This window comes from Oncorhynchus keta, chromosome 1 (assembly GCF_023373465.1).
Source record: "Oncorhynchus keta strain PuntledgeMale-10-30-2019 chromosome 1, Oket_V2, whole genome shotgun sequence".
NCBI classification, from domain to species: domain Eukaryota; kingdom Metazoa; phylum Chordata; class Actinopteri; order Salmoniformes; family Salmonidae; genus Oncorhynchus; species Oncorhynchus keta.
In genome coordinates, this window is record NC_068421.1 from 91,974,672 (window position 1) to 91,988,601 (window position 13,930).

A 13,930-nucleotide genomic window follows, 5' to 3' on the forward strand; every position below is an offset into this window, starting at 1 on the left:
ACCATAGCAACATACTGATGTACCATAACAACATACTGATGTACCATAACAACATACTGATGTACCATAGCAACATACTGATGTACCATAACAACATACTGATGTACCATAACAACATACTGATGTACCATAACAACATACTTATGTACCATAACAACATACTGATGTACCATAGCAACATACTGATGTACCATAGCAACATACTTATGTACCATAACAACATAATGATGTACCATAACAACATACTGATGTACCATAACAACATACTGATGTACCATAACAACATAACAACATGCTGATGTACCATAACAACATACTGATGTACCATAACAACATAACAACATGCTGATGTACCATGACAACATACTGATGTACCATAACAACATAACAACATACTGATGTACCATAGCAACATACTGATGTACCATAACAACATAACAACATGCTGATGTACCATAACAACATACTGATGTACCATAACAACATAACAACATGCTGATGTACCATAACAACATACTGATGTACCATAACAACATAACAACATGCTGATGTACCATAGCAACATACTGATGTACCATAACAACATAACAACATGCTGATGTACCATAACAACATACTGATGTACCATAACAACATAACAACATACTGATGTACCATAGCAACATACTGATGTACCATAACAACATAACAACATGCTGATGTACCATAACAACATAACAACATACTGATGTACCATAGCAACATACTGATGTACCATAACAACATAACAACATACTGATGTACCATAACAACATAACAACATACTGATGTACCATAGCAACATACTGATGTACCATAACAACATAACAACATGCTGATGTACCATAACAACATACTGATGTACCATAACAACATAACAACATGCTGATGTACCATAACAACATGCTGATGTACCATAACAACATACTGATGTACCATAACAACATAACAACATACTGATGTACCATAGCAACATACTGATGTACCATAACAACATAACAACATGCTGATGTACCATAACAACATACTGATGTACCATAACAACATAACAACATGCTGATGTACCATAACAACATGCTGATGTACCATAACAACATACTGATGTACCATAACAACATAACAACATACTGATGTACCATAGCAACATACTGATGTACCATAACAACATAACAACATGCTGATGTACCATAACAACATACTGATGTACCATAACAACATACTGATGTACCATAGCAACATACTGATGTACCATAGCAACATACTGATGTACCATAACAACATACTGATGTACCATAACAACATACTGATGTACCATAACAACATACTGATGTACCATAACAACATACTGATGTACCATAGCAACATACTTATGTACCATAACAACATACTGATGTACCATAACAACATACTGATGTACCATAACAACATACTGATGTACCATAACAACATACTGATGTACCATAGCAACATACTGATGTACCATAACAACATACTGATGTACCATAGCAACATACGGATGTACCATGACAACATATTGATGAACCATAACAACATACTGATGAACCATAACAACATACTGATGTACCATAGCAACATAATGATGTACCATAACAACATACTGCTGTACCATAACAACATACTGATGTACCATAGCAACATAATGATGTACCATAACAACATACTGCTGTACCATAACAACATAATGATGTACCATAACAACATACTGATGTACCATAACAACATACTGATGTACCATAACAACATAACAACATACTGATGTACAATGACAACATAATGATGTACCATAACAACATACTGCTGTACCATAACAACATAATGATGTACAATGACAACATAATGATGTACCATAACAACATACTGCTGTACCATAACAACATAATGATGTACCATAACAACATACTGCTGTACCATAACAATATACTGATGTACCATAACAATATACTGATGTACCATAACAACATACTGATGCACCATAACAACATACTGATGTACCATAACAACATACTGATGCACCATAGCAACATACTGATGTACCATAACAACATACTGATGTACCATAACAATATACTGATGTACCATAACAACATTCTGATGTACCATAACAATATACTGATGTACCATAACAACATACTGATGTACCATAACAATATACTGATGTACCATAACAACATACTGATGTACCATAACAGCATTCTTATGTACCATAACAACATGCTGATGTACCATAGCAACATACTGATGTACCATAACAACATACTGATGTACCATAACAACATACTGATGTACCATAGCAACATACTGATGTACCATAGCAACATACTGATGCACCATAACAACATACTTATGTACCATAACAACATACTGATGCACCATAGCAACATAATGATGTACCATAGCAACATACTTATGTACCATAACAACATAGTGATGTAACATAACAACATACTGTTGAACCATAACAACATACTGATGTACCATAACAGCATACTTATGTACCATAACAACATAGTGATGTAACATAACAACATACTGTTGAACCATAACAACATGCTGATGTAGCATAGCAACATACTGATGTACCATAACAACATACTGATGTACCATAACAGCATACTTATGTACCATAACAACATAGTGATGTAACATAACAACATACTGTTGAACCATAACAACATGCTGATGTAGCATAGCAACATACTGATGTACCATAGCAACATACTGATGTACCATAACAACATACTGATGTACCATAACAGCATTATTATGTACCATAACAACATACTTATGTACCATAGCAATATACTGATGTACCATAACAACATACTGATGCACCATAACAACATACTGATGTACCATAACAACATACTGATGTACCATAACAACATACTTATGTACCATAGCAATATACTGATGTACCATAACAACATACTGATGCACCATAACAACATACTGATGTACCATAACAACATACTGATGAAGCATCTCAGAGTAGGAGTGCTAATCTAGGATCAGGTCCTCCCCAGTCCATGTTATCTTAAATCATTGTGATGTAAAAGTTCAAACTGATCCTAAATTAGCAATCCTCTGAGACACTTAACAATAGGTACAGTGGGGCAAAAAAGTATTTAGTCAGCAAACAATTGTGCAAGTTCTCCCACTTAAAAAGATGAGAGAGGCCTGTAATTTTCATCATAGATACACTTCAACTATGACAGACAAAATTAGGGAAACAAATCCAGAAAATCACATTGTAGGATTCTTTATGAATTTATTTGCAAATTATGGTGGAAAATAAGTATTTGGTCAATAACAAACAAGCAAGATTTCAGGCTCTCACAGACTTGTAACTTCTTCTTTAAGAGGCTCATCTGTCCTCCACTCGTTACCTGTATTAATGGCACCTGTTTGAAGTTGTTATCAGTATAAAAGACACCTGTCCACAACCTCAAACAGTCACACTCCAAACTCCACTATGGCCAAGACTAAAGAGCTGTCAAAGGACACCAGAAACAAAATTGTAGACCTGCACCAGGCTGGGAAGACTGAATCTGCAATAGGTAAGCAGCTTGGTTTGAAGAAATCAACTGTGTGAGCAATTATTAGGAAATGGAAGACATACAAGACCACTGATAATCTCCCTCGAACTGGGGCTCCACGCAAGATCTCACCCCGTGGGGTCAAAATGATCACAAGAACGGTGAGCAAAAATCCCAGAAACACACGGGGGGACCTCGTGAATGACCTGCAGAGAGCTGGGACCAAAGCAACAAAGCCTACCATCAGCAAGGGCATTGAAGATGAAACGTGGCTGGGTCTTTCAGCATGACAATGATCCCAAACACACCGCCCGGGCAACGAAGGAGTGGCTACGTAAAAAGCATTTCAAGGTCCTGGAGTGGCCTAGGCAGTCTCCAGATCTCAACCCCAACCCCATACAAAATATTTGGAGGGAGTTGAAAGTCCGTGTTGCCCAGCAACAGCCCCAAAACATCACTGCTCTAGAGGAGATCTGCATGGAAGAATGGGCCAAAATACCAGCAACAGTGTGTGAAAACCTTGTGAAGACTTACAGAAAACGTTTGACCTCTGTCATTGCCAACAAAGGGTATATAACAATTGAGATAAACTTTTGTTATTGACCAAATACTTATTTTCCACCATAATTTGCAAAAAAATTCATGAAAAATCCTACAACGTGATTTTCTGGATTTTTTTTCCTTCTCAATTTGTCTGTCATAGTTGAAGTGTACCTATGATGAAAATTACAGGCCTGTCTCATCTTTTTAAGTGGGAGAACTTGCACAATTAGTGGCTGACTAAATACTTTTTTGCCCCACTGTAATAGGCCTAAAGGTCTGACTGGCACAAAGGAAAGGGGGTAGAATCTCTCATACGAAAGAATGAGTGCTACAAATCCCTGACATTTTGGAGGCTTGGATATACAATGGCTTCCTGGAACATCCCAGCTACCTCTGCCCTTGCACAGCTCCACAGAGGGACATGGGTACACGTTATGTCACCCTTCCTTACTCACAGGTTCTGGAGGACTCTTATTACATGCTTTACCCCCCCTCCACGCACCTCTACACCCCCCCAACACTAGTGACTTGCTCTATATGTCTGTTCATCAGTATATGCTCTGAGATAGTTGGAATCTCACTCAAGGATGTTTAGTTGTCCCATGATGGGTTATTGTTGGTTTCTTGGGGTTGATGTTTTTTTATTGTTAGTGTTGATTTGTCGTTGCTTATATGGGTAGTGGGGAGGGGAGGGATCACCAGCTAGCTAGTCCAGAGCCCCTCACAGTCACAACGCTGTGTGTGTATGAATCCCAAAGCTGCCTGGCCCGGGAGGAGCTTTGGCTGAGAGGAACAGCTGTCTGCACTAACGAGGCTGTACACACACACACACACACACACACACACACACACACACACACACACACACACACACACACACACACACACACACACACACACACACACACACACACACACACACACACACACACACACACACACACACACACAGACCAGAGACAGTGCCACTTGGAGTCCGCTAGTTAGGCCTGGGGACTTAATGAGAGTGCCGTGTCATTACAGTAATTAACAGGCCTCATGTCAACCACTGTCACATGCATACAGTCTCACCAAGGTCTCACCAAGGTCTCCTCAAGGTCTCACAAAAAGTCTCACCAAGGTCTAACCAAGGTCTCACAAAAAGTCTCACCAAGGTCTCCCCAAGGTCTCACAAAAAGCCTCACCAAGGTCTCACCAAGGTCTCACCAAAGTCTCACCAAGGTCTCACAAAAAGCCTCACCAAGGTCTCACCAAGGTCTGCCCAAGGTCTAACCAAGGTCTCACCAAGGTCTCACAAAAAGTCTCACCAAAGTCTCACCAAGGTTTCACCAAGGTCTGCCCAAAGTCTCACAAAAAGTCTCACCAAAGTTTCACCAAGGTTTCACCAAGGTCTAACCAAGGTCTCACAAAAAGTCTCACCAAGGTCTCACCAAAGTCTCACCAAGGTCTGCCCAAGGTATCACAAAAAGTCTCACCAAGGTCTCACCAAGGTCTCACCAAGGTCTGCCCAAGGTCGAACCAAGGTCTCACAAAAAGTCTCACCAAGGTCTCACCAAGGTCTGCCCAAGGTCTGCCCAAGGTCTAACCAAGGTCTCACAAAGTCTCACCAAGGTCTCACCAAGGTCTCACCAAAGTCTCACCAATGTCTGCCCAAGGTATCACAAAAAGTCTCACCAAGGTCTCACCAAGGTCTCACCAAGGTCTAACCAAGGTCTCACAAAAAGTCTCACCAAGGTGTCATAAAACGTCTCAACAAGGTCTCACAAAAAGTCTCACAAAAAGTCTCACCAAGGTCTCACCAAGGTCTAGGTTCCAACTCGGACCCTATTCCCTTTATAGTGCACTACATTTGACCAGGTTCCATAAAAAAACTATAGAATACTACATTCTATAGTTTACTATAGAATACTACATTACTTACTATAGAATGATGTAGTGAACTGTAGTATATTATACTACACAGTTTAGTATCTGTCACAACTTCCGCCGAAGTTGGTCCCTCTCCTTGTTCGGGCGACGATCGAAGGACAACGTCACCGGTTTTCTAGACGTTTTTCATTTTCCATTTGTTTTGTCTTCATTGTACACACCTGGTTTCCATTCCCATAATTATATGTTCCTTATTTAACCCTCTGTGTCCCCCATGGTTTTGTGCATGTTTGTTCATTGTAAATTGGTCTCGTTTGTGAGCTTGATTATTGTAACGTTCGTCTTTAAATGAAGACCAAGGTGCAGCGTGGTAGGGACGTACATTTTCTTTAATTATAAATATTCCACCAAAAACAATAAACAACTCAATAATGAACGTAAAGCTTGGAGTGCAACACATGCAACGCACAAAGACAAGATCCCGCAACAGAAGGTGGGAAAAAGGGCTGCCTAAGGATGATCTCCAATCAGAGACTATGATAGACATCTGCCTCTGATTGGGAACCATACTCAGCCAACAAAGAAATGTAAACATAGATTTCCCACCCAAGTCACACCCTGACCTACCAAATAGAGGATTTAAAGGATCTCTAAGGTCAGGGCGTGACAGTACCCCCCTCCCCCAAAGGTACGGACTCCCGTTCTCAAGCCGGAACCTATAGGGGAGGGTCCGGGTGGTCATCTACCCTCGGTGGCGGCTCCGGTTCGGGACGTAGCCCCCGCTCCCTACACTGATCCCTCCGCTTCTGTGGAACTGGAATGTGGATCGTTGCAGGAGGAACTGGACCATGGATTATCGCCGGAGGCTCTGAACTTGGAATCACCGCTGGAGGCTCCGGACTGCAGATCGTCGCCAGAGACTCCGGAGTGGGAACCCCCGTTGGAGGCTCTGGACCGCAGACTGTCGCTGGAGACTCTGGACTGAGGACCGTCGCTGGAGGCTCCGGACTGGGGACCTTCACTGAAGGCTCCTTGCCATGGATCATCAATACAGGCTCTGGGCCATGGATCATCACTGGAGGCTTCGTGCAATGGATTATCACTAGAGGCTCCAGGCCATGGATTATCACTGGAGGCTTTGTGCCATGGATCATCACTAGGCTCCGGGCCATGGATTATTACTGGAGGATTCGTGCGTGGAGCCGGTACAGGTCTCACTGGACTGAGGTGACGTATTGGGGGCCTGGTGCGGGGAGCTACCACATCGCATCCTGGCTGGATACCCACTGGGCCGTGGAGGCGCACTGGAGTCCTCCTGACCACGCTGCTTGGTCCGTTGGTGGTGGGATCGTCTGTAACGTCCGTCTTTAAATAAAGACCAAGGTGCAGCTTGGTAGGTGTACATTTTCTTTAAATGTTCCACCAAAAAACAATAAACAACTCAACGAACGGAAAGCTAGGAGTGCAACACATGCAACGCACAAAGACAAGATCCCACAACAGAAGGTGGGAAAAAGGGCTGCCTAAGTATGATCCCCAATCAGAGAAAACGATAGACAGCTGCCTCTGATTGGGAACCATACTCGGCCAACAAAGAAATATAAACATAGATTTCACACCCTGACCTACCAAATAGAGAATTTAAAGGATCTCTAAGGTCAGGGCGTGACAATTATGTTCCTTCTTGGAATATTTGTTTTTTTGAGTAAAGTTACGTTTATTACTCATCTCTGTGTCCTGCGCCTAACTCTGCATCACCTGCTACACCTAGACGCCTTACAGTATCCCTCAATAGTGTGTAATACTTAGTATAGAATATTGTAGTATACTGTAGAATACTATAGTAAATACTACAGTATTATACACACAAAAACACTAGTAAATACGACGGGGGGGGGGCAATAGCCCATAATGACAAAGGAAAACAGTTTTTTAGAAATGTTTGCTAATTTATTAAAAATAAAAACCGGACAATCTGATTTACATAAGTATTCAGACCCTTTACTCAGTACATTGTTGACGCACCTTTGGCAGTGGGTCTTCTTGGGTATGATACGACAAACTTGATACGACAAACTTGGCACACCTGTATTTGGAGAATTTCTCCCATTCTTCTCTGCAGATCCTCTCAAGCTCTGTCAGGTTGGATGGGGAGCGTCGCCAGGCAGCTATTTTCAGGTCTCTCCAGAGATGTTGGATCGGGTTCAAGTCTGGGCCACTCCAGAGACTTGACCTGAAGCCACTTCTGTATTGTCTTGGCTGTGTGCTTACGGTTGTTGTCCTGTTGGAAGGTGAACCTTCGCTCCAGTCTGAGATCCTGAGCACTCTGGAGCACGCTGGGCCAATTGTGCACCGCCCTATGGGACTCCCAATCACGGCCAGATGTGATACAGCCTGGATTCAAATCAGGGACTGTAGTGACGCCTCCTGCATTGAGATGCCGTGCCTTAGAGTGCTGCGCCACTCAGGAGCCCACCATGCTACACTGTAGGGATGGTGACACTACCGTGCTTCACCGTAGGAATGCCGCCACCACCATGCTTCATCGTAGGGATGGTGCCAGGTTTCCTCCAGACGTGACACCTGGGATTCAGGTCAAAGAGTTCAATCTTGGTTTTGTCAGACCAAAAAATTATTGTTTCTCATGGTCTAAGTGCTTTAGGTGCCTTTTTACAAACTCCAAGGGGGCTGTCATGTGCCTTTTACTGAGGAGTGGCTTCCGTCTGGCCACTCTATCATAAAGGATTGATTGATGGAGTGCCGCAGAGATGGTTGTCCTTCTGGAAGATACTCCCATCCACACAGAGGAACTCTCTAGGAAGAATCTTGGTGGTTCCAAACTTCTTCCATTTAAGAATGATGGAGGCCACTGTGTTCTTGGGGACCTTCAATGCTGCAGACATTTTTTGGTACACTTCCCCATATCTGTGCCTCGACACAATCTTGTCTGACAATTCCTTCAACCTCATGTCTTGGTTTTTGCTCTGACTTTTTTATTTTTTATTTTTTACTTCATCTTTATTTAACCAGGTAGGCTAGTTGAGAAAAGTTCTCATTTACAACTGCGACCTGGCCAAGATAAAGTAAAGCAGTTCGACACATACAACAACACAGAGTTACACATGGAATAAACAAACATACAGTCAATAATACAGTATAAACAAGTCTATATACAGTGTATGCAAATGAGGTAAGATAAGGGAGGTAAGGTAGAAGATGAATGTGCAAGTAGAGATACTGGGGTGCAAAGGAGCAAGATAAATAAATAAATACAGTATGGGGATGAGGTAGTTGGATGGGCTATTTACAGATGGGCTATGTACAGGTGCAGTAATCTGTGAGCTGCTCTGACAGCTGGTGCTTGAAGTTAGTGAGGGAGATATGAGTCTCTAGCTTCAGTGATTTTTGCAGTTCGTTCCAGTCATTGGCAGCAGAGAACTGGAAGGAAAGGTGGCCAAAGGAGCAATTGGCTTTGGGCGTGACCAGTGAAATATACCTGCTGGAGTGCGTGCTACGGGTGGGTGCTGCTATGGAGACCAGTGAGTTGAGATAAGGCAGGGCTTTACCTAGCAAAGACTTGTAGATGACCAAGAGCCAGTGGGTTTGGCGACGTGTATGAAGCGAGGGCCAACCAACGAGAGCACACAGGTCGCAATGGTGGGTAGTATATGGGGCTTTGGTGACAAAACAGTGTCACCAAAACTGTGATAGACTCATATGTGATCGACTTGAACTGTCAACAGTGGGACCTTATATAGACAGGTTTGTGCCTTTACAAATTATGTCCAAAAAATTGAATTTACCACAGGTGGACTCCAATCAAGTTATAGAAACATCTCAAGGATGATCAATGGAAACAGGATGCACCGAAGCTCAACCTCGAGACTCATAGGAAAGGGTCTGAATACTTATGTAAATAAGGTAGTTCTGTTTTTAATTTTTAATAAATGTGCAGAATTTTCCGAAAAGCTGACTTTACTTTGTCATTGTGTGTAAATTGATAAGGAAAAAAATACAATTGATCAACTTTTTTCATGTGGAAGGACTGCATATTTGTTTGTTTTTTAATTAACTAATTCATTAGTTTTATTTATTTTACCTATATTTAACTAGGCAACTCAGTTAAGAACAAATTCTTATTTACAATGACGGCCTAGGAACAGTGGGTTAACTGCCTTGTTCAAGGGCAGAACAACAGATTTTTACCTTGTTAGCTCAGGGCTTCGATCTAGCAATCGTTTGGTTATTTGCACAACTCTCTAACCACTAGGCTACCTGCCGCCCCGAGATAGGTCTCTGATTAGTAGTGCACTATATAGAGAATAGGGTGCTATTTGGGAGGCAGCACCTTGGAGGAGGAGCAGAAAGCAGGCATGCCATGCTACAGGTTGGATGACCAGGGGCCCATTAGTTCCTCAGAACATTTTGGCTGTGTCCCAAATGGCACCCTATTCCCTGCATAGTGCACTACTTTAGACCAGGAACCTATGGTGCCATATTCCCTACATAGGAATCATATGGAATGGGCCCTGGTGAAAAGTAGTGAACTGTATAAGGGATAAGGCACGGTGCCATTTGGATCACCCAGTGTCTGTCTGTCTGTCTGTCTGTCTGTCTGTCTGTCTGTCTGTCTGTCTGTCTGTCTGTCTGTCAGAGTTCACTGTTCACTCCTCTAGCCTTCAGATGTTTGAACCAACAGATTCTCGGGGGCAGCAGGGGAAGGGGGGGATATTTTCCCATGAAATGGAGCTGTGAAAAAAGGGATTTATTTATTTTAACGTGCCTTATCACACGCTCCTGGCTAATGAACATAGAATGTGTTCCAAACAGCACCCTATTCCCTTCAATTAGTGCACTAGGTTTGACCAGGGCTCTCTCCCGTGGACCCTGGCACAGCGTCAGCGGCTATATTTGTATCCCCACCTGGCTTTGGGATGACGAGGACCATGAGTCATAGGTTCAATTTATATGTTTATATCATACAAGATGCAGCAATAAACACAGAATTAAAAATAATATTATTGCTAAGCACCAGTTCATTAAAGGCACCCATTACTGTCAAAGATGTGGTAAGTAGTGAGGGGGGGGAAATGAATACTGGGGGGAAAAGACCGAGGAGTCAAGTGGAAGAATGAGAAGGTATGGAACTTGTTTGTCTGTCCTTTTATAGAAAATTGGCAACAACAAATAAATCGTTGTGAATAGAAAATATACCAGTTTCATTTTAGGACCGACATGTTGACAGGACATGTTGACAGGACATGTTGACAGGACATGTTGACAGAACATGTTGACAGGACATGTTGACAGGACATGTTGACAGGACATGTTGACAGGACATGTTGACAGGACATGTTGACAGGACATGTTGACAGGACATGTTGACAGGACATGTTGACAGGACATGTTGACAGAACATGTTGACAGGACATGTTGACAGAACATGTTGACAGGACATGTTGACAGGACATGTTGACAGGACATGTTGACAGGACATGTTGACAGGACATGTTGACAGGACATGTTGACAGAACATGTTGACAGGACATGTTGACAGAACATGTTGACAGGACATGTTGACAGGACATGTTGACAGGACATGTTGACAGGACATGTTGACAGGACATGTTGACAGGACATGTTGACAGGACACGTTAACAGGACATGTTGAAAGGAACGACATGTTGACAGGACATGTTGACAGGACATGTTGAAAGGACCGACATGTTGACAGGACATGTTGACAGGACATTTGTTTTATTTTTTTATTTTTTTATTTCACCTTTATTTAACCAGGTAGGCTAGTTGAGAACAAGTTCTCATTTGCAACTGCGACCTGGCCAAGATAAAGCATAGCAGTGTGAGCAGACAACACAGAGTTACACATGGAGTAAACAATTAACAAGTCAATAACACAATAGGAAGAAAAAAAAGGGGAGTCTATATACATTGTGTGCAAAAGGCATGAGGAGGTAGGCAAATAATTACAATTTTGCAGATTAACACTGGAGTGATAAATGTACAGGTAGAGATATTGGTGTGCAAAAGAGCAGAAAAGTAAATAAATAAAAAACAGTATGGGGATGAGGTAGGTAAAAATGGGTGGGCTATTTGCCGATAGACTATGTACAGCTGCAGCGATCGGTTAGCTGCTCAGATAGCAGATGTTTGAAGTTGGTGAGGGAGATAAAAGTCTCCAACTTCAGCGATTTTTGCAATTCGTTCTAGTCACAGGCAGCAGAGAACTGGAACGAAAGGCGGCCAAATGAGGTGTTGGCTTTAGGGATGATCAGTGAGATACACCTGCTGGAGCGCGTGCTACGGATGGGTGTTGCCATCGTGACCAGTGAACTGAGATAAGGCAGAGCTTTACCTAGCATGGACTTGTAGATGACCTGGAGCCAGTGGGTCTGGCGACGAATATGTAGCGAGGGCCAGCCGACTAGAGCGTACAAGTCGCAGTGGTGGGTGGTATAAGGTGCTTTAGTGACAAAACGGATGGCACTGTGATAGACTGCATCCAGTTTAATGAGTAGAGTGTTGGAAGCAATTTTGTAGATGACATCGCCGAAGTCGAGGATCAGTAGGAAAGTCAGTTTTACTAGGGTAAGTTTGGCGGCGTGAGTGAAGGAGGCTTTGTTGCGGAATAGAAAGCCGACTCTTGATTTGATTTTCGATTGGAGATGTTTGATATGAGTCTGGAAGGAGAGTTTACAGTCTAGCCAGACACCTAGGTACTTATAGATGTCCACATATTCAAGGTTGGAACCATCCAGGGTGGTGATGCTGGTCAGGCGTGCGGGTGCAGACAGCGAACGGTTGAAAAGCATGCATTTGGTTTTACTAGCGTTTAAGAGCAGTTGGAGGCCACGGAAGGAGTGTTGTATGGCACTGAAGCTCGTTTGGAGGTTAGATAGCACAGTGTCCAAGGACGGGCCGGAAGTATATAGAATGGTGTCGTCTGCGTAGAGGTGGATCAGGGAATCGCCCGCAGTAAGAGCAACATCATTGATATATACAGAAAAAAGAGTCGGCCCAAGGATTGAACCCTGTGGCACCCTCATAGAGACTTCCAGAGGACCGGACAGCATGCCCTCCGATTTGACACACTGAACTCTGTCTGCAAAGTAATTGGTGAACCAGGCAAGGCAGTCATCCGAAAAACCGATAAGAATATGGTGATTGACCGAGTCGAAAGCCTTGGCAAGGTCGATGAAGACGGCTGCACAGTACTGTCTTTTATCGATGGCGGTTATGATATCGTTTAGTACCTTGAGCGTGGCTGAGGTGCACCCGTGACCGGCTCGGAAACCAGATTGCACAGCGGAGAAGGTACGGTGGGATTCGAGATGGTCAGTGACCTGTTTGTTGACTTGGCTTTCGAAGACCTTAGCTAGGCAGGGCAGGATGGATATAGGTCTGTAACAGTTTGGGTCCAGAGTGTCTCCCCCTTTGAAGAGGGGGATGACTGCGGCAGCTTTCCAGTCCTTGGGGATCTCAGACGATATGAAATAGAGGTTGAACAGGCTGGTAATAGGGGTTGCGACAATGGCGGCGGATAGTTTCAGAAATAAAGGGTCCAGATTGTCAAGTCCAGCTGATTTGTACGGGTCCAGGTTTTGCAGCTCTTTCAGAATATCTGCTATCTGGATTTGGGTAAAGGAGAACCTGGAGAGGCTTGTGCGAGTAGCTGCGGGGGGGGGGCGGAGCTGTTGGCCGAGGTTGGAGGAGCCAGGCGGAAGGCATGGCCAGCCGTTGAGAAATGCTTGTTGAAGTTTTCGATAATCATGGATTTATCGGTGGTGACCGTGTTACCTAGCCTCAGTGCAGTGGGCAGCTGGGAGGAGGTGCTCTTGTTCTCCATGGACTTCACAGTGTCCCAGAACCTTTTGGAGTTGGAGCTACAGGATGCAAACTTCTGCCTGAAGAAGCTGGCCTTAGCT